This window comes from Aptenodytes patagonicus, chromosome 1 (genome assembly GCF_965638725.1).
Source record: "Aptenodytes patagonicus chromosome 1, bAptPat1.pri.cur, whole genome shotgun sequence".
NCBI lineage: Eukaryota > Metazoa > Chordata > Aves > Sphenisciformes > Spheniscidae > Aptenodytes > Aptenodytes patagonicus.
The window spans coordinates 124,655,188-124,675,733 of NC_134949.1; the positions used below are offsets into that span (position 1 = coordinate 124,655,188).

At 44.4% G+C, this 20,546-nt stretch overlaps 1 protein-coding gene across 3 annotated transcripts in view; it reads right to left on the reverse strand.

The window, feature by feature from the left end:
- Positions 1-14,119, reverse strand: part of KCNJ6 (potassium inwardly rectifying channel subfamily J member 6) — a 168,553-nt gene extending 154,434 nt beyond the window's left edge. Inside the window, exon 1 of one of the 3 annotated variants that reach the window (XM_076354040.1) lies at positions 13,946-14,119. The gene's annotated coding sequence lies outside the window, so the exon portion shown is untranslated. Of the gene's footprint in view, positions 1-5,279; positions 5,340-13,945 lie in introns of those variants that run through there. The other 2 variants (XM_076354021.1, XM_076354032.1) reach the window with 2 other exon arrangements.
- Positions 14,120-20,546: the final 6,427 nt, after the last annotated feature.

The window sequence follows — 20,546 nt, forward strand, 5'->3', positions numbered from 1 at the left end:
TGGTATGGGATTGCTGTATTCAGCAAGTCTCTGAGTTTCTGTCTTTCTGTATACGATCCATTCCATAAAACAGCAGTGAGATTGCATGGCATGCAAATCAGGAGTTACTTTGGCCTGCATCTCTTTCCATCATATCTTCCTTTTTTGGCACTGCCAATAATGTGGAGCTGTAAGATGCTGTGTGCTGCATCTACTGTATAGATGCTAAGCTTGAAATGTTCTTTCTGTGGGAGTTGCTAGAGGCAAGAGAGCTTCACTTTGAGATACTACTTAAAAGTTCAAAGTGCTAGTAATTAGAAGAAAGCATTATTTGACTTTAAACTGAATGTGTGTCATCTGAACACTCAGAGTCTTTGATGAGTCTGGGAGAGAAAACAGAGGCCTGCAACATTGCTCTCCCAGTCATTGTCCTGATGCTGCTGCTTTGTTTCCTAAACTGGAAACCTCCTTTGTGTTTTTTTAGTAATGACTGTGTTCTTTGATCTTGTCCCATTGCCTGTAGAAGGGGTGCAGGTTAATAAGGGCTATAATTGCTTTTTGTTTAGAAAATGGAGTACTCTGTCTGCCTGAGTTTAGTGCTCTGAAGTGTTTCTTAGCACTTCTTAGCACTTCACCTCTGCATGCTCTTGGGGACAAAATATGTAAGATTCCAGTGGGGAAATGAAAACCATTTCAGTATAGGTGAGGGCATGTACTAGAGGATGGAGTTTACTCCCTTCTAATCTGGGCAAATTAGAATTTGCCTACTCCTCACAACAAGATAATTGGTCCACTTTTCAATAGGCTGTTATACCCCTGAGCTTTCTCATTAATATACATTGAAGAAAAGAGAAGAACACCTTCAGGAGGGATGTGGAAAGTCCTTCCAAGTGTGGAGGGTAACCATGGCACATTTTCAGAGGCCCAGTGGGGATAAAAGGCTTTGTTCAGCAGCCTTGACAAACTGAATGAAAAAAAAATGCTTTTTTTCTACAGATATAAGGAGCAGGAGAAGGAGCAAGGGGAAAAGAAGGAGAGGGAAAGATCAGCCACTTGAGGGGGAGTAAATAATGACTATTTAGTTTATTTCAGTACCTGAAACAGCTGTGGTGGCCTAGAGTACAGTCTAGAGACACTTACATTCATGGAGCTAAGAATGAAGCTGGAGAAACAGTTTGATCAAAAGCAAAGCAGAGCATGGGTATATTTGTTTCAGAATTCCTTGTAATGCTCTTGCTGTGCTTTTATTAGTGGACTGAAATGGCAGTAGTTTAATTCAAGTCACTACTGTAGCAGTGTAAGTCAATCAGAAATTTGACTGTCCTAGGAAAAAACCTGATTATCTGATAGTTAATGCAGTTAATTCACATTTTCAATTATTATCCCACAAGGATATGTCTATGAGGAAAATATCACTATGCTAAAGTTCTTCCATGAAGATTGATATAGGTGACAAAATTTAATTAAGGATTTCAATTTATTTCCACTGAAATGAGTAGGAAAACCCTCATTCACTTCAAAGGCAGCAGCTAGCTTTTATCTATGACTAGTATCAAAAATACACAGTTGAAAATATCAGAAGGAAACAAGCTTGTGTTAAGGACTCAGAAGTAACCGAACCAAAACTCCCATACTCCTATGTATAACTGTATATGCCCAGATAGCTCTATGTACTTCAGTAGTGCAGAGCTACTCACACAACAAACATTTGCCAAGCAAATGGTTAAACATTTTTAACATTTACCTTTGTTTTGCTGCAAAGGAGTTAAAAGTTTCTCCAAATTATGTAGCTTCCTATTCCAGTACACATGCGCACAGAAAGAATATAGATAAAGTATTTGGTGAGAGTAGGAATTTTATAAAGGTAACAATTTATAAAGGAAAATTCCAAATCCACTTCTGGGCTGGGATGCTGTACACCTACTTTCTGCGGTAGAAAGCCTTACAAATGAAATATGAACCTTCTAGAAATATGACACAAATTTGGAAACGATTGCCAAGTAATCACTCGATGATAGACTATTCACACAGAAAATCAAGTTATACCCTGAGAATCAGCCAAGTTAGTAGCAAGAGACAAGGATACTCAAAGTGAAAGGAATTATAAAATTTAAAAATGAGAATAATGAACATGAGAACATTAAAAATCAAAATACATAAGGAGTTCCACTGTAAACAGGAAAATGATATGCCTTCCTTTTAAGAAAGACAAGAAGGTGGATTTAGGGAACTACAGGCTGATTAGCCTTTCTTCAGTCCTTGGGAAAACTATGGAGGAAATTCTCAAAAAAGCTATTTCTAGACACATGAAAAACAAGAACGTGACCAGGAAGAGTCAGTTTGGATTTTTCCCTTGGCAAATCATGCTTGACCAATCTGACAGCCTTCTACAATGAAAAGATTGGATCTGTGGATGAAGGGAGAGTAGCAAGTCTTTAAGCAAGACTTTTGACATTATCCCTTAACTTCTGCTAGCCAAACAAGGACAACAGGACTGGATGGGTAGACTGTAAGGAGGGGTGGAAAATTGGCTGGACCTTTGAACTTGAAGTGTCTACAGTTTCAAGTCTAACAGTTCATGGTGTTCCTTGGGGGTTGATACCAGTTGGGGCCAGTGCTAATGCGTTCATCAGTGACCTGGACAACAGGACTGAAGGCATCTCAGCCAGCCTCCACATGACACCGAACTGGAAGAAGCAGTTGATGCACAGGGAAGGTAGGGATGTTACTCAGTGGGATCTAGGCAAGCAAAAGGAATGCTTTTGCGAGAACCTCATGAAGTTGAACAAGGACAAATGCAAAGTCCTGTACCTGGGGAAGTGCAAGCCATGCTTCAATACAGGCTGTGGACCAACTCGCTAGGTAGCAAAACTGCAGGATAGGACCTGTGGGTTCTACAGACAGCAAACTGCACATGGATCAGCTGTGTAGCCTTACAGCAATGAAGGCTGAATGTATACTGGGATGCATTAGTAACAAATTAGCAAGCAGGTTGAGGGAAGCGATTATTCCCTTTTGCTTGGCACTGGTGAGATTTGACTAGAGACCTCCAGAGGTTCCTTCTAACATATTTTTTCTATTATTCTGTGAAATGATTCCATAATTCGTATATTCAGTAATGTTCATTAGGTTTTGTTCTGAGTTCATTAGAGGTCCATGATAGGGGTTAAGTTAGAGTGATAACTATACATACACTGAACAAGAGTCTTTTCACATGGATCAAAATCTGAAAGTTGGTAGGACATACAAGATTAAGTCCTCGATTATTGGCACTGAGGAAATATTCACAGGCAATATAAAGGTAAAGCATTATATTTTCCAGTTACTTGTACAAACATTTTTATTTGGGGGGGAAAGCATTTTAAAAATTTGTTTTAACTTTTAGTTCTAATAGTTCTAATTTTGACCTCTGTACTAATCATTAATAAATGTTTATCTAGCTGCATCAGAACAACACTGTTCTCCTCCTCTTTGCCTCCCACATTGATGTGTAGGATTAAGTAGAAGTGCTAATTCTAGGTTATTGAGTATGGCTTTGATGATTACAGTTATAAATGAAGAGTAAGGTTTGAGGTTTAGCTTTGGGGTTGGGTTTTTTTTTGTTTGTTTTGGTGTGGGGTTTTTTGTGTTTTGTTTGTGGTGTTTTGTTGTTTTTTTTTCTTATGGCACATCTTTACCTCTGAAACTCAACTGACTATGAAGCCAACCCACAAAATCCAGTCTTTAGACTGTGACTATGCTGAACTGTGGAATATATGCTTTGGGTCCAGCCTCACTCAACTTTAGATTTCACTGAAATGAAAAGCTAGCCTGAAGCCAGAAATCTAATTGTTGTAGAAAGTTAAAGTTCTTCCTCTGTATAATTTGCAGAAAGTGAAGCCTGATTTTTCTCCCTCTTCTGCTTATAAGGGATGTGCCTGAGGCCTTGTTTTCAAGAAGAAAATGAAGATCTCTTGTCATTTCAGTTGCCAGTGTTTGCTCTCAGCTTTCCCACTTGCATAGCCCAACTCCTTAGCCTGTCTTTGTCTTGAACCATATGGGGTAGCCCTGCCTACACATTTGATATAGCTGCAGTGTCACTTGGCATTTTAATGGGCCTACTGTTCAAGAAAAGATTTTTTCATTAGGCTTGATCTAATGTTTGCTTACTACTGAAAAGGTCCTTTTTGCACAGGATCTAGTCCTGCACAATGACAAGCCACGATATCTCTTTCAGGAATTAGAGTTTCCCCTCTCTCGGTTTTTCTTTTGTCATAGTGGTCTGTATAAACAGCTGATCTAAACTATTTTTGCTTTGCTCTTAAGCTGATGGAATGATTAGACTTATTGCCGTAAATTGATATGGGTCTGATCCTGCACTACTTGTTTATGGAAAACTTAATTAAGGGAAAGTAGTAATAGCGTAAATCTGACTTTATCCTGAATTTTTAAAAAGAATTATGATATTTCATTGGTTGCTGTGAGGAAATATAACATGACATTTTTTATGCCTCCAATTTGACCATTTCAGCTGTGCTCACCTCAACCACTGTTGACTGACATTCCATGGAAGTCGCAATAGCCATTAATTTTAAAATAATCTGCTTTGAAACATATTTTCATATTTACTCCCAAATCCATGCTTTGGCCCTAAAGCAGGCTGATCTTTACCAGAGGTCAAGCAGAAATACTCAGGTTCCAACTCCTAGTAAATGTTTGGGTTGATACACTGCCATCTCTGTTGAAAATGTGCTATTTTTACTCCCGGGGAGCTGCAAAACTCCCATAGGACTACCATGTGCTTGCACTGTGGCAAAATGTGAGAAACTGCAACTTAAAATCATCATAAAGGAAAAGGATTTGGAATGCTTGTAGACATTTCTGGAATATGTTAGTTGATTGCTTTCCTTCTATCCACTGGCTGCACACTTAGAATTACGTAGCACAAATGGGAACAAAGTTTAGGCTGGATTATACAAAGATTTCTGATGACAGTTTTAAGTAATGAAGCCATCCTGAGATGTACTAATGAAGCCATATGTCAAACCTCTCTCTTCTATATACTAGCCTATTTAAAATAAATTTACATTTAAGGTCTGATATGAAACCCGTTGAAGTTGATGGAAAGACTTCAATGCGCTTTGACTAAAATGCATATACAAGATCACATATTTTCTGTGATTCTATTTCTGTAACAGCTTGGTAGGATTTACTATTCCTATACATTTCCAGCAAGGCTTCCTCCAGTTTATTTTGTTATTATTATCTCCCCTCATGATAATATCATACTTCTTTTCTCTTCAGCATCTCCAAGGGCCTACCTGAGTTTCCTACCAGCCAGCAGCTTAATTCTCTTCTAAGATGTGAGTTGTGTGTGACTCCCCAAACCCACCAGTCTGGCTTCTGAATGCAGCTGTAATTAAAAACAAAACAACAAACAAACCATGAGTTCTGTTCTTTGCAAACAGTCCCAGCCAGAACTTCTTCCTAATTCTGTCTTCTTTTTTTTAAAATTCTTTGACTTTATTTAGTATTTCAGTTTAAATTCTGGTTGGAGACATATTGGCTTCATATCTGCTATTGTTACCTCTTACTTCATGAAAGAGCAAAGCTGTTTCCTGCAGCAACCACTGCTGGAATGCAGTGTGACAATAATAGACATTTGCTGTTTGTACACAGTGGGTACTATTTCTTTTCTGGGTAGCAGTTTAGAATACCTTTGTAATTATTTTTTATATATCCAGAAGGCAAAGGCTTTGGTAGTGTTAAGTCAGTGTATTAACTGCTGTAGCTTCTTGTGAGATGCATTTCTGAGCCCTGTGATCTGGTAAGAGATGGATTCAAATTAAAACCATAAATTTGCTAGTTGCAAGAGGTAGGGAGAAGAGAAATAGTGATCAGCAACATCCAGATGTTGCAAATAGGCCTCCATTTTCAGTGAGCCATCCCAGAACTGTGGAATGGACTGTTCCGAATACGGGAGTGTTTATGATCCAGTTCTAGGGCTTTTTTCCTTTCCCTTTTTGTGTGTCTTTATTCCTTCTCTCTTGGGCCTTTCTCCTTCCCACCTCTTCCAACTTTTGACCTTCTTTTAGATTTTTACACAGCTTTGCAATCTCTGACTAGCAATGAAGAACTCAGTCAGACCCAGAATTTGGCACTGGGAGGCAGCAGCAGTTTGTGGTCACCTCTTAAAAGTTTAAGTCCAGTTGTAGAGAAAAAAGTAATGGCAATGAATGTCTGGAGAACAGTTACATGAGAGCTGTGTTCTCACATACTGCATAGCACTCACAAGTGCAAAGTCAGCACTTACCAACAACTACCACAAAATCATATTATAAATATCCTACATATAATTACAGTCACCATCACTAGAATATTGCAGATATTGTTGGAATATTTTCTCAGTAACGACGATCTTCTGTTCGCATGTTTCTTTTTCTGATTTTAATGGTAACTTTGGTATATTTCTGGAAAGTAAATTAACATTACTTCATTTGTAATCCTGAAAGACTTCTGATGCACTTTATGCTTTAATGTAATTATGCCTAATATATGGAATACAGCAGCTTCATAAAGATTGTTCATATCCCTGCTGGATACTTGGCTGAGATAAACATGTATCTAGTTTATTTAATATGATTAACTACCTCAAGTATTAGAATTCTTATACAGTAATTCACAACAGCCATGGATTGCAAGGTTACTGGAGAGACACTGCATTTCATGAGACAGCCCCAGTTTGATGTACGCACCACACTGGGTAGCGCTAATAGGCTGTGATCCAATAGCCTCCTTTCTCCGCCTGCCCTGTAAAAATGACGCTGGGTGAAGATTTGATAATCCCTAGTTGCCATTCAGTAAAGAATTAAATGAGGCATTTTATTTATTTCCCATCTAACTGATACGCTTTTCTGCATTTGTACCAGAGAAAGCCAGCAGCATACTAAGGAGAGTACAGCACTAGGGCTGTACCAAAGCTGGCACGGTTTCCTTTACTTCCCTTCCAGCTCAACCTCCTTTCCTCTCCGCATTGACACAGAGGCCATGAATCAGAGCCCATTGCAATTGATGACAACCTTGATATCCTTAAACAGCCACTAGTTTTAATAACTAAAAAAGGTTCCCTTCCATTTCCTTGCATAACTATGTTCTCCCTGCTCCTGTTGTTGGTTCCAGCTCTCATAGTCTAAGGCCACCTCTGAGACCAGGAAGCACTGAGCTACTTCATGCTGCAGCTGGAGAGTGTCAGAAACGATGGGAGAAAAAAATAAGCCTGAGTTCTACGTAATATTGAGATTTTTATAAGCCAGCCAGGAAGACAGTGATGTAGGACCATGCAAGTGAAGACATTTAGTGGGTACCGTTCTGCATGGGACCGCTCTGAAGACAGGGATTCATCACACCACCTGCAACTGTAGATTGCCACATTGATTTAATTACTTGAGGTGCATGCCATGAAACTTGAGGCACCAAAACGTGACATCTCTAGAGGCCTATTGAGAGCTTTGGTGGACCAAAGTTGCTCTTTAGAGTTGCCCTTTAGAGTTGCTCAACTCTTTTCACTGATGCTGTAGGGAGCCCAGGGAGGCTATACTTCCAAAGCAGGCATTGCCTATTGAAGCTTTTTCTGTGAAAATCTGGACCCATGGAAATCTATGGGGAATTACCCCTCCATGTCCAGACAGCTATTGGGCTGGAAGAAGGCGGCTCTTAATTACAATCATTTAGCATAAATGCTTCTTTTCAAGAATGGCAAATTTGTCTGACAAGCTGATAGAAACTGCAGACTGCGTGTGTCAACAGGAGAAGGGGGGGAGAAAAAGCAGGAAGGTAGGAAATGTCATTATTTTCTCATTCTTCAAATTAATACTTTGAGGAATAATTTGGCAGATACTCATTGTTCTAATGAACCCCTGCTCTTGATTATGATAAATACTAAATTATACGATAATTTCACTTTTGCTTTCACTGACAAAGTTGTCTGTATTGACAAGACACAATGAGATTTTTTTTTAATGGGAAGCAAAAAGCAGAGAATTTCCTGCAATGCTGCAAAGTGCTCTGAGCTGGTGAGCCTGATGCAGGGATGCTTATGATAAAGCACTGCAGAACACAGTTGATTAGAACATTGAATTAACTATGCTCTCATGCGCTCTCTCTCTCATCATCTTGTTCGTTCTTTCAGCCTTCTATTTCACCCTTTCAATCTGCACATTATTGTTTTCTTGTCCAGAAGTTTTTCTGAGAATTCAGCACAAGTACCAGCACTTGATTTTCATCAGAAAACAAGCCCCAGTGTTTTGCTCCGGTGAGTCCAAACAAATCCTGGGCGTGGTGGCTTCTTCAGGTCAGGCTCCAACAGTCTATGTAGATGAAATGAATGTGGAATAATACAGAACAGCTGTATAAACCTATGATGTTTAGTGCTTATTTGCCTATGAAATGCCGTCACTGCTATGACAGTAGCAATCAGACCTAGGACTTCTCTTTCTAAAGGCACGGTTGAACTTAAAGACCCAACACAGTCAGGTCAAAGGGTATGAAGTGAAATCAAAGTCAAGGGTAAGGCTGTGTCTGCAGGCCTGTGATGGGATGTAGGAGCATATCCAAGCTTGTGCTGAAGCTCCTCACCCCATCCATACTGTCTCTAACCACTGCCTTTAGCCATGGGGCAGATGAGGATTAGGTGGCACTGCCTCAAGACCAAATGGCAAAGATCACATTTACATTCATGCCAACATCCTGAAGTATTAGGATAAGTCAGATACTTCCCCTTGTTGGGAGGCTTTTCTGAGGGCTCAGCTGTCCACATACATGTCAAAGTCTGAAGCTAAATTCCCTCGGTATGAACCACTCACTTTGCACATGACACAAAGAGTAGGTCATTGGCAGTAAGGATTAATAACAGGTTCTCTGGCTTACATATTTGAATGAGCCTTCACCATCTGCACTAACACATACAGTGCTATTAATGCAAATGCTTTAACAAACCTAAATCTCTGTGGAATTGTAATTTACTCCTGTGAATTGCAAGCTATGCGTGAAAATGTTAAGAGTTTTCTGACTGCAAGGCTAGTTCTGCCCTTAGATATACTACATTATTTTCCTACCGAAGTGAGACAAGAAAGTAAATGCTTCTTGGAAGTAAATAACATCAAACTGAAGAATGGTGTGTATCGTGAACTTCCAGCCGTATACTTGCATTCATTTTGACGTAAGGCAGGCCTGATAGAATGAGCCTTTTATTTTCTAATATCAAGGTGATATTTACTATGTTAATAGGGCAATGTGTCTTCTGAGGGCATTTCTGATCTTACTGTCAGTGAGACCTACAGTAATAGTATGACTCCTATTCTTGTGGATGCTTATACCAGGAATATCATGCTGTACCCCATGCCCAGGTACCACTAATGGCTGACCTGAAGTTGTAACCGGCAAATAGAAGCAGGGAATCAATGGGCTTTCACCTTTTAGCTATCTTTTTAATTCAAAACTGTATTGACTAATACTCCAAAGAAAACTTCCGTTAGAGGTTCTTCTCATTTATGTTAGAGCTCCTTCTGCAACCTTTGGCACGAATTGGGGCTTCTGCAATGAGGACTGTGTACAGTGCCTCTGCAGCTGCCATACTAATGTATATGACCAAAAACCTCCAGTCTCTGCACATGACTTTTGACCACAGAGCTTTTCCTCCTCCAGCCCCTGTATGGCCAGGACTGCTCCCATTCACCTCCTGCAGTACGTTGGGTTGGGGTAGCCTGGTGTGGGCTGTCCTTCTGACAGGGACTCCACAACACTGTCATGAGACTCCATCAGAAGGCTTCAAGCTTCCATGACAACCAGCATCCTTGGGTATAATTAAAAATTGCAGCGGTGTATGAAAAAACAGAGTCAGTAACCTCCTATTGCTTGATACTTTTATTCCAGCTATTCCTAACACACATATAATAAAATTGTATTTCCAATATCAATAGCATCCTAATAAAGCATCCAATGCACACTTTTGGGGGAGAAAACAAAAAATCTTCCAGGAAGTCACTATCAAGTGGGAGTGAGATTAAAACTCTTTTCTTGGGTTTACTGTTTGGTAAATTTAGCATTCATTGTTTAATAAGCATCAGTCTCTTTCTGCATGATCAATATTTAAATATTGATACTTAATATACTAGGAATATTGTTTCCTAGTATCAAACTGCCTCCACCAGTAAAAATTGTACATCCACATAAATGTAACAAACACATCAACCTAAATTATATCTTTTTTTAAAAACTGCCAGTGTTTAATTGTCCCAATTAAAAAGCAACATTCGGTAGCAAGCAGACGATGAAAACACTGAACAGAGCTCCCAAACTTTTAACAACAATGAATAAAAGGAATAATAAAATAGAAATGTGTTTGCTACAATGCTTTAACCACTATTACTTAAGACATAGTTTAATTTATTTGGGAGAATGCTAATATGAATTCTTTTACTTCTTACTTTTATAGAAACATATAAACATCTCCTGAATAAAAATCTATTTGTATCTGTGAAAACACCATGAGAAGATCATAACAAACCCAGTAGCCTTACACCAACAGTGTCTAGAGTTTCTGATATTTTATAGCTGAAAGAACAACATAGAGCTTATACCTGTGAAATATTTGAATAAATCCCTTGTGATGGATATTTTATGAAAATATAAATGAAATTCTATTTCTCTTGCGTAGTCTTCCTTCCATAATACCATGTTTCAATAAAATTAATATAAAACAGGTCTACAAATACATGCTTATGAAAAACAAGTAAGTATTTTTCTGCAGTGAAATTATGTATCTTGGGAACCTCGTATTGAATGTGGTTTAAATGCACTGGCAGAAATTCCACAAAGAATTCTGTCTTTTACTAAAATGATTAAGGTTGTGGTTGTGGGATTTTATGTTGATGTTGCTATAATTAATTTTTTTCTTATGCTGCTTATAAGGCAAAATCATTTTGTAATTATCTGATAAAATTATTCTGACACTGCAGGAATATTGCCTTACATAATAAAATCAATAGCTTGAAGTATTATAAATGATCTTGTAACTGCCCTGAAGAGCTGTATTCTATTCCTTCTCCTCATTTTCCCACAGGAAAGTAATGAGTTCCCAAGCCCATACTTACAGTTCAGTCCTTTATTTCCATAATCCCTATGAGATAGGTCTGAAAATGTGAGGCCCATCATTAAGAAATTCAGGTCTCCAGTTCCATAAAGACTTAAGTCATTAGTTCACTTGGCTTGTCAAGAAGTGTAGTTAGGGCAAAATGTAGATCTACAGTTAAAAAGACTTTACTTCAACTTCTACTTACAACAACTTAGAGATGAATTTGCTTGGAGTCCCTGCATAAGTACAAAGCCTGACTATCTCCCATGCATGAATAAATAAGACTCACCTATGTGGTTGCCTCTGCAATTTTGAAATTTGAAACGGACAATTTATAACAAAGAAGGAATGCAGGCAAAGAAGGAGCCGGGTAGCTGCTGTGATTTGACAGCTTGATTATAGTTAAAGCATAACCTCAAGAGGCTGGGGATTTGGATTCAAAACCAATAATTCTACATGTATCTATAGTTTACGGCCTATCAGGACCAAGGCGAGATTAAATAAATCTTGTTTGCTTAATGAAAAAAGAACATCCTGACACAGTGAACAGCACAAAAGTGACTAATCCATCTCTATCTTCCCCAGTGAATATTATTTGTTATGCTGATTGCTTTTCTAGAATATTTTTTTCTTAGTCTGAAGCAATAATTGCATATGTAACTACTAGCATGAGATACATATAGGAAAACTGAGCCAATAATTTACAACCTATCAGTGCGATAAATATCTCTTGGCTTTCGGTGAAATATCACCAACCTGAATGCTTTTCCTCATACACTTTGTATATTTCTTTAAGCTGGTCACCAAATGTCTGAGGAGAACAGTTCTTGATCAGGAGGTGTTTTTCTGATTAGTTGATCGTGTCTGTCTGGCACAAACTCCACCTGTGTAATCGTGCACCTCAGCAGTGGGATAGCTCCCTAAGCTAAGAGTGCAATTTCTTCAAGTGCAATTTCTCAACAAGTTTTCTTAAGGAAAACGAGTTGAGAACACATATTTTTCACAATTTCTGCAGGACTCATTTTATGGATGTCGTGCGTGTGAACGGTCCTGCTGGGGAACCAGTTAGCCATAACAAGTTACTGAGAACCACTGCAAAAGAGTCATAAGAAACAACCTCGAGCAAGTTCTTTTGAAAGATGCCATTTGTTAACGTGTTTAGTCTCGGCTCCTGCATGCATTTGGCTCAGAAAAGTTTAGTGGCCCTAGGTGAGGCTTCCTCTGGCTCCTGGCACCCGGCAGGGAGTGGCACCGCGCTCGGCGCTAGCTCGAGCGGAGAAAGGCAGCCGGTTCTGGCGTGGGGACACCGGCGGGGGGTTTCCCCGGTCCTCCCAGAGCAGGGGCCCCATCCAAAGCCCCCGGCCGGCTCCCTGCCCGCCACAGGGAGCCGCGCTCCCGCCGCGCTCCCCCGCGCTGCCGCCGCCCCGGCGCTGACCCGGGTGCTGACGCCGCCGCTCCCGCCGCTGTCCGCGGTGCTGAAGCGGGGCCGGGCCGGGCCCGCAGCCGGCGGCAAAGCGCCCGGCGGCTGGCGGTGCGCGGAGCGGCCGGGGAGCCGGGCAGAGGGCGGCTGGGGGGCACGGCTGGCACAGCAATAAGCAGCGATGCGGAGCTCGCCGCCAAGCAGCTTCTCCCTCCCGCCGTGGCCAGAGAAGAGGCTCCGGGAACGGCGACTGGGGGGCACCTGGCTCCCCGCAACCGCGGCTCGCTGAGCCGTGTGGGGCGGCCCCTTCCCCACCACGGTCCCCCGGCCCTTCGCCGCCCCCTTTTACCACGAGAGGAAAGTTTTGTCTGTGGTATCTTTCTTCCCACCTTTGGGACCGGACCTGGCCGGGAAGGGGCGGTGGCAGGGGCCGGGGGAGGGGAAGGGGGGAGTTATCTCCTACTTATTTATTTATTTAGCTTTTTCCTCCCTCAGGTCGCCATGGTGATACCGAGCTCGCTCTCCCTCCGATCAAGAGGAGACGGGCACCCCTTCGTGAGCATCCCCCCTCCCCTCCGCTCCCGCTGCCCCTTTCCCCCAGCGGAGGCTCTCCCCTCCCCGCCCGCCTAGCGGGGCCGGGGCCGCGCCGCCCCCTCGACCTGGCTCCGGCTTCTTTCAGCCTGGCCCCGGCTGCCCTCAGCGCTGCCCCGACTGCCCTCAGCGCTGCCCCGGCTCCCCTCAGCCTCGCCCCGGCTACCCTCAGCGCTGCCTGCATCAGCCCAGCGCGACCCCAGCTCCCCGCAGCGCGGCCGCCCCCCACTGCCCTCCCAGAGGAGGAGTGAGACGGGAGCAGCCAAAACAGCACACCCCCCCCACCCCCGCTTTGAAGTTCTTCCCGGCTTCGTCTCTGCCGCTGGAGCGCCGCTGGGAAGGGGGAGGCCGGGCGGGACGTCCCTAGTCGCCCCCGCCCGCGGGTGCCCGCTGTCGAGCCCCGAGGCGAAGGGAGACCGGCGCAGCACCGGCCCCGTCGCGGCGGCAGCGCTCTGCCCGAGGGCGCAGCCCGGGGCTCCCACGCGGGAGGCTCCCGCGACGGCAGCTGGAAACGGGGGCCGGCAGCTGGAAACGGGGGCCCCGGGGCCGGCCCGGCCCCCCGCCGTGTCCCCCTTCCGCTGCGCCCCCCCCCCCCCCCCCCCCGCCGCCACCTCGCCGCTTGCTCAGCGGAAAGCGGCCGAGGCTGCTCGCCCCCCGGTTACATAAGTAACGCACCCCGTACCTCCCGGCACTGCCGCTGTGGCTGCCCGGGGGCTTGAGGAAGGGCGTTTCTGGGGGGGCTGGAGAAACGCGGCGGCAAGGAGCCGTAAGGGCACAGGCACCAAAACGCAAGCCGCGAGCCAGTACCTCCTCCGCCTCCCTTCGGGTAACCCTCTCCTCCTTACCTGGCGGCGGCACGCTGCTCTCACTCCATGCCGGCTCCCCGCGGGACGGGGCAGGGCGGCGCTGCCCGGCTTTGCACCGGCTCCGGCTCCGGCTCCGGCTCCGGCTCCGGCTCCGGCTCCGGCTCCGGCTCCGAGCCGGTGGGTGCGTGCGCGTGTGTGAGCGCCGCTGGCTGTCACACGGCCCCGAGGATGCTGTCGGGCGTCTCCATTCCCCGCGCCGCTCGCCCACTTCCCGCGCCGCTCCGCCGCCGCGCAGACGGGCACGCCGGGGCAGCGGCGCCCGCCGGCTGCGGGGCTCCGCTCCGGGCCGCTTCGCGCCTCTCGCAGCGAGAGCGGGGGGCGACCGGACGGCCGCGGCGGCGCCGCGCGTGTCTGCGTGTGTGTGGGAACGAGGGAGGCGGCGCGGCGCGGAGCGCGGCGGGCGTGCGGGGGAGGCGCGGCCCCGCGGAGGCAGCCGCGGGCGGGCCCAGGGGCTGCGGCCGGCGCCGGGGGGCTGCGCTAGCCCGGCCGGCGCGGCGGCGGCGGCGGCGGCAGCGGCGGCGGCGGGTGGGAGCGCGGCTGCCGGCAGCGCCACCTGCGGGCAGCGCGGGGCGACGGGGGCGGCGCGCTCCTTCCGCGGGGGCGGCTTTGCCCGCTGCCTGCGCCGCCTCCCGGCCCGAGCGGGGCGGGCAGGCTGCCGCTGGGGAGGCCGAGGCGGGGAGCGGCGCGTAGCGGAGGTGTGACGGCGGGGAGAGGGGAGCCGCCCCTGCCGGAGAGCTCCGTCGCCTCCCGTGGGGGTGGGTGACGCGGCGGGCGTGGGAGGGGGAGAGGCCCCGGCTCTCTCCCCCCGGGAGTGCGGGCATCAGGTCCGGCAGCTTCTCGCCCCGTCGTCTGCCTCGGGACCGTCCCGCCTTCCTCAGGTGCGCCCTCCCCGGCGGGGCGTCCGAAGAAACCACAGGTATATCCAGGTGACCTGCGGAGGCCCGAGTTTGTGTCCCGCAGGACCTCTCTGGTGCATAATAAGGGCTGACCTCACACTGCAAATAAGCCTCCCGCTCCTTTAGGGCACTTAACGGCATCGTTACCCACCCTCCTCGCTGATTTAGTCTGTGGGCAGGTAGTATCTTTGACACTACTTTCCCATTCTCAGGTTTGGTTGAAATTGGCCGCCAGATGCCACGCTCCTGGGAAGGAAGGGCAGCTGCCAGGCGACCAGGCAGGTGCACACGTTCAGGCACTAAGAGACACCTTACTTAAGCCTCCTTTTCTTAGAAACCCTAACTGAAAAGTAGAACTAAGAAGACATTCGCCAAACGTCATCCTGATCATTTTTCTTGTAGGATGCATCCTTTCCAGGCTACTCCACCTTACACTTCACCTTCTGTGTCTACATTGTGTTAAATTACCCATCTTCCAAACTGATGCACCTATTCAGTGGGAAGCAGAATGGGGCTGTGGCTCTTCTGGTAAGATAGTAATAATAACAATCTGCACTTTCGCAAGTCATATCAGTTTCTCTGTTTTGTTTTTTTGTTGTTGTTTTGTTTGGTTCTGGTTTTTTTTTCCTGAGATTAGCTGCAAGCCCAGCTCCACAGCTCATCGGTGCTCTGTGACCATGGATCACCAATGATCTTACTTTTTTCTCCTTCTGAGGCAAAAGTAGTATTTTAAACCAGCACTGCTTTAGCTTCTAAAATCTCCTTATTTGCATTTCCTTTCTCACCTCACCCTTCCTCTTCACACCTTCCTACATTTCCTAATGTACTTTCTGGGAATCTTTTTTCTCTGTCTAATCTCATCTGAGTTCATGCATTTGTATTGTGGATGCATTATATCATGCTAGTCTAAAAAATGGCTGTGTTCTAGTTTCTTAAGCTTTTTCCATAAAAGGGAACCTCAGTGAAAAGAGCAATATGAGGCCTCTTCTTCCTTGGAGATTTGCACGACTATTCATTTCTTCTTGCAAACGGCTGTTCTTTAAATCTCTTCCCTTGTGCTAGGAGCATACCTACTGGAACAGTATCTGTTCTCCAAGCTGAAGCTGCTTTTCTAGAGACTGCTCCACTTGTTACTCATTTTTCATGCTTTCATTTGCCAACACAGCAGGAAAAGTGGGCATATTAAAAATGGAGAAAGGGTTTCTGTGGAACAGGGATATGTATGAGCTTATTCTTCCTGACTTCGCGATCCCGACACAATGTGATGTGTGACAGGGCCTTTTATCTCTATTAATTGTTAAATATTTCAGGAGGAGCAGCATATGGATGGTTACATTGAACTTGGAACCATAATAGCATCATTAAATTGCACAAACCCTTGTGCTTTCCAAATGGCACTTTTTCTCTTGGGGCACACAAACCAAAATGGCTCTTGAACAGGTGCACAAATAATTATTTTATACTTAGCCTGCTGCCCTCCTTCAATCTATTTGTCTCAGTTGCAGTTTTCTCTAAGCCAGCTCCATGAATCTCACTGCAGAACCTCTCAGAGTCTATTAATACTTATGCTAGCATACACAGAAAAGATGCCCGCTACTTTCTTAAGGTCCCAGGCAAATGCCTGACTAGTACGTTGCTGAGATTTCTTTTCCCTTTGTATTTCAGTTGAAGGCCAAAGCAGTACTTGAACTGGCAGTCTCTAAATCCCTATGGCTTGTTCAGGGTGATTTCAGTTAATGGGCTTTGACTCAGAGATCCCTCCTGCCTCCCTTTGGATGGGTAGTCCCAGAAACAACTTGACTTCACCAGACCTGTGCTTTGCCTGAGCAGTTTATGTCGGGAACTGAAGTTAATATCAGCTTGAGGTTTTTGGAATTGGTTTTGGAAAGTACATTTTTTAAACAATAGGAAAAGTAGAGCCATGGATTCATTATAAGAGGTAGAAGAGACATCATACTTTAGATGCCTAACCTTAAGGATTTACATTAGGAGTCTGCTCTACTTAGGCCGTTGAAGAGAGAGAGGAGCCCGTGGAGGGCTACTCACTACACCTAAAATAAACATCAGTTCTGAATTGCCCTCTGGAGGTTTTTTTCTCCCTCGCCTTCTGTGTTAATTGTATAGGGATTGTGCAGAGGTTGTGGAGAGATTATATGGAGACTAACTGCCTAATCTGGAATCTGACGCATTATTATCCCCCTCCACTTTTCATTCTGCCAATGTAACATGGCATTTACACATGGAGAAATCACTTGCCAGCACCTCTCTAGGAGTGATTTTGATGTTTGCTCGCCAACTGGAGATACTTGTATTTCAGTGAAGCTACAGCTCCCAGTACAAAATGTGAACGCATGTGTTATTCCCATGACCTTATCCTGCGAACTTGTGACAATAGCTTCATGTTAGCATTATTTAATTCACATCTGTAAGTGCACGCAATGCCATCAGTTTGCTACCTTCACTAGTTTCTGATACTCTGAATCACCTGTGCCAATCCTGCATGTATGTGTTTTGCTTGCTGTGTGCATTCTGCAAACGCAACCCCATGCACGACAAACAACATTGCATGTTTGAAGTCTGATGAAACTGAGCCAGAGCTATCAGTTCTTCCCTTCGAGTTCTGAAATGTTTACTTTTCTTGGTATACGTCCCTCCTTTCCTCTGGGAGGGGTGAGTAGATGAATCAAAAATGTGTCTGCAGAAGAATTTTGGCCACAGAACAGTGTTTCATACATAAACTCTTGAGTTTTAACTATTTTAAAGAGTCAGTGGTTTTCAATCTGTCTCATTAAAGGATTGCTGTTTAGCTGTAAGAAAAAGTTTGTCCAATGTTCTTCTCAAAATTACGGCACTTACCTGGAGATATCAAAAGTACTCCTGAATGCATCAAAAAGTATCTGTTCTTATGACTCACATGTACACTTTGACAGTCATATGGCTAGCAGATCCTGACTCATGGCTCTTAGACACCATCACGGATGAAAAGCACATGAAGATCAGGCCTGGGAGTGTTTTGATGTACAAAGGGAACAAATCATCTGGCAGCTTTGGAGAAGCCACCTTGCCTAGAGCCTCCTTTGCTCTCCTCGCGTTATTACACTTTTTCTCACTGGCCTAGAAATTGTAAGTCCAGATATTGCTTCAGACCATATGGTGACACTGAGAGCTTTTTTGCACAACAGTAAGGAAAGCTATGGTTAGAAATGTCTGCTTAAAGATCAGCCAAAACAGTTTTGGTTCACACAACCTGATAATATTGACAAAGGGTCAAAATTTGTTAATCTAACAGTAATTTAAAATCCTCAGTAGGTTTTATGGCTTGTTGGAGTTGGGGAAATTTTGCAGAGCAAGCCATTGGAAACTGAAGGGGAGATAAGGAGAGACTAGTGGGTGGAAGCTGTCTGATTTTGTTTTCTGGCAGGAAGAATACCAGAGGGAATTCTCTTTCCCAGCCTACCACCCCCATTTTTTCCTTATTTACACATCAAGGCATGATTTTTTGGTGTCTAACATTTCCATAATGCAATCTGGTAAACCTAGCACAGCTGTTTTGAAAACCTGCCTGATATTTAAGAATGCTTTACTGCGCAAAAGCTCCTATTTCACTCGCTAGCCTTCCCGTTTCTGGATGTCAAGATAGGGAATGGCTATAAATATGAAGTTAGGTGTCACAGTTGCCAAGATTTATTATGGAGAGGTTTGCAATAACCTTCTCCCCTTTGCCCTTTATCTAACTTCTATATTCTGCAGGGTAAAGTCTATCTTTCCTGATATTTTTTGATAGTACCTGACACAACAAAGCAACTTTCCTATCTGTGATCAAGTACTTTTGTAACAGGGGAACAAAACAAATAAGCCAACCTAAAGCTATTGATCTTCATGCAGCATTATAAAAGCTGCTTATGTAAAGCTGTTTTGCCACCATTCCAGAGGCACAATGGCAAGCTTGGAATTTTGCTGCATGCAGAAACAAAATCTCCCCATCTTTCCCACAGTATCCCATTCGATGTGCAAACTGTCTTCCCTGATAATGTAGTTTCATGCTTGGACAACAAATATCTTTCTGAGTATTCTTGTTTCTTTGTGAACTGCAGGACGCACGCCGATCATATGAAACATTTTTCCCCCCACAAGCAAACTTAATCAAAGCTTGTTCAACTTTAATCCCCTTCTAGTCCTTTTATGAGTAATTATTTCAACTCTTTAAATCTCAAGTGACTCCCTTCAGCTCTCTTGTATGGCTGGGATTTCTTAATCAATTATGAAATTTAATTTTCAAGAGGTAAATTTTTGTTACGGCGGTCGGGTTAAATACTGCATTTGTGGTCTTCCTTGTATATATTATAGAGCAGTCCATCACTGCTTCTCTGTCACTGCGTCTAGTCTTGCCTCTCTGTTTCCTCTGCCTCCCATGTCTACTTCAGCCTCCCATTTCCTGAAATTTGGTTTATAAAAACTTCTCAGAGCTGATGTGCTGCTCTGGTTTAGGACTAGAGGTCTAGAAACAACGTGCAGGGTCATTGGATCCTGTCTGCACCGTGCCATACAGTTCCTTCCTTCCAGTGATTGCTGTTTACTGTAAAACCAATCTGTTTTTTTGTTTGTTTGTTTGTTTGGTTTTTATTCCTGCTACAACTCCTGAAGCATTACTCACTCCTCTGATGGTTAGAAATTCACTTTGACATTGTACTTTATAATTCTGCTTATCTAGTTGAAGTCTTTTTGTTCAGGTAGTGAACTTTCCACTAAATTAAAAGCATGTTTACCTCCTTTCCTCCCTTCCCTTCATCTGATCTAATATATTTATAGCAAATAACTTAATCCCCTCTTAGTCTTTATTTTCCTAGGTTGAGCTAGACCAATTCTTGCTGTTTTTCCCTTGTACCATGAGCTCTCCATTCTCCTTATCAGCCTGCTGGTCCTCCTCTGTACAATATCAGTTTAAATTCATCTTACTGGTGCAGGAGGAACCAGAATTGTGACAGTATGTTGTGGTTTAACCTCAGTCGGCAACTGAGTACCACACAGCCGCTCGCTCACTCCTCCCCCCCTGCCCTCCGGTGGGATGGGGGAGAGAATTGGAAGAGTAGAAGTGAGAAAAACTCATGGGTTGAGATAAAAACAGTTTAATAATTAAAATAAAATAATAATAGCAATAATAATAATGTAACAATAATAATAATATACAAAGCAAGTGATGCACAGTGCAATTGCTCGCCACCTGCCGACTGATGCCCAGCCAGTTCCCGAGCAGCGGCCCCCCCGGCCAGCTTTCCCCAGATTATGTACTGAGCATGACGTCACATGGTATGGAATATCCCTCGGGCCAGTTTGGGTCAGCTGTCCTGGCTGTGCCCCCTCCCGGCTTCTCGTGCACCCCCAGCCTTCTCAGGCAGAGCATGGGAAGCTGGAAAGTCCTTGGCTAGTGTAAGCACTGCTCAGCAACAACTAAAACATGGGTGTGTTATCAACATTGTTCTCCTCCTAAATCCAAAACACAGCACTGTGCCAGCTACTAGGAAGGAAATTAACTCTATCCCAGCCGACACAGTATTACCGCAAAGGGCTCACCAGTGCCATGTACAACAGAAACAATATTCCCTCTTCCCTATAGGAAATGTCCTAGCTGATGGGATGTGGGATCACATTTACTTCTTTGCAGTTATATTGTACTCATGGCTCTG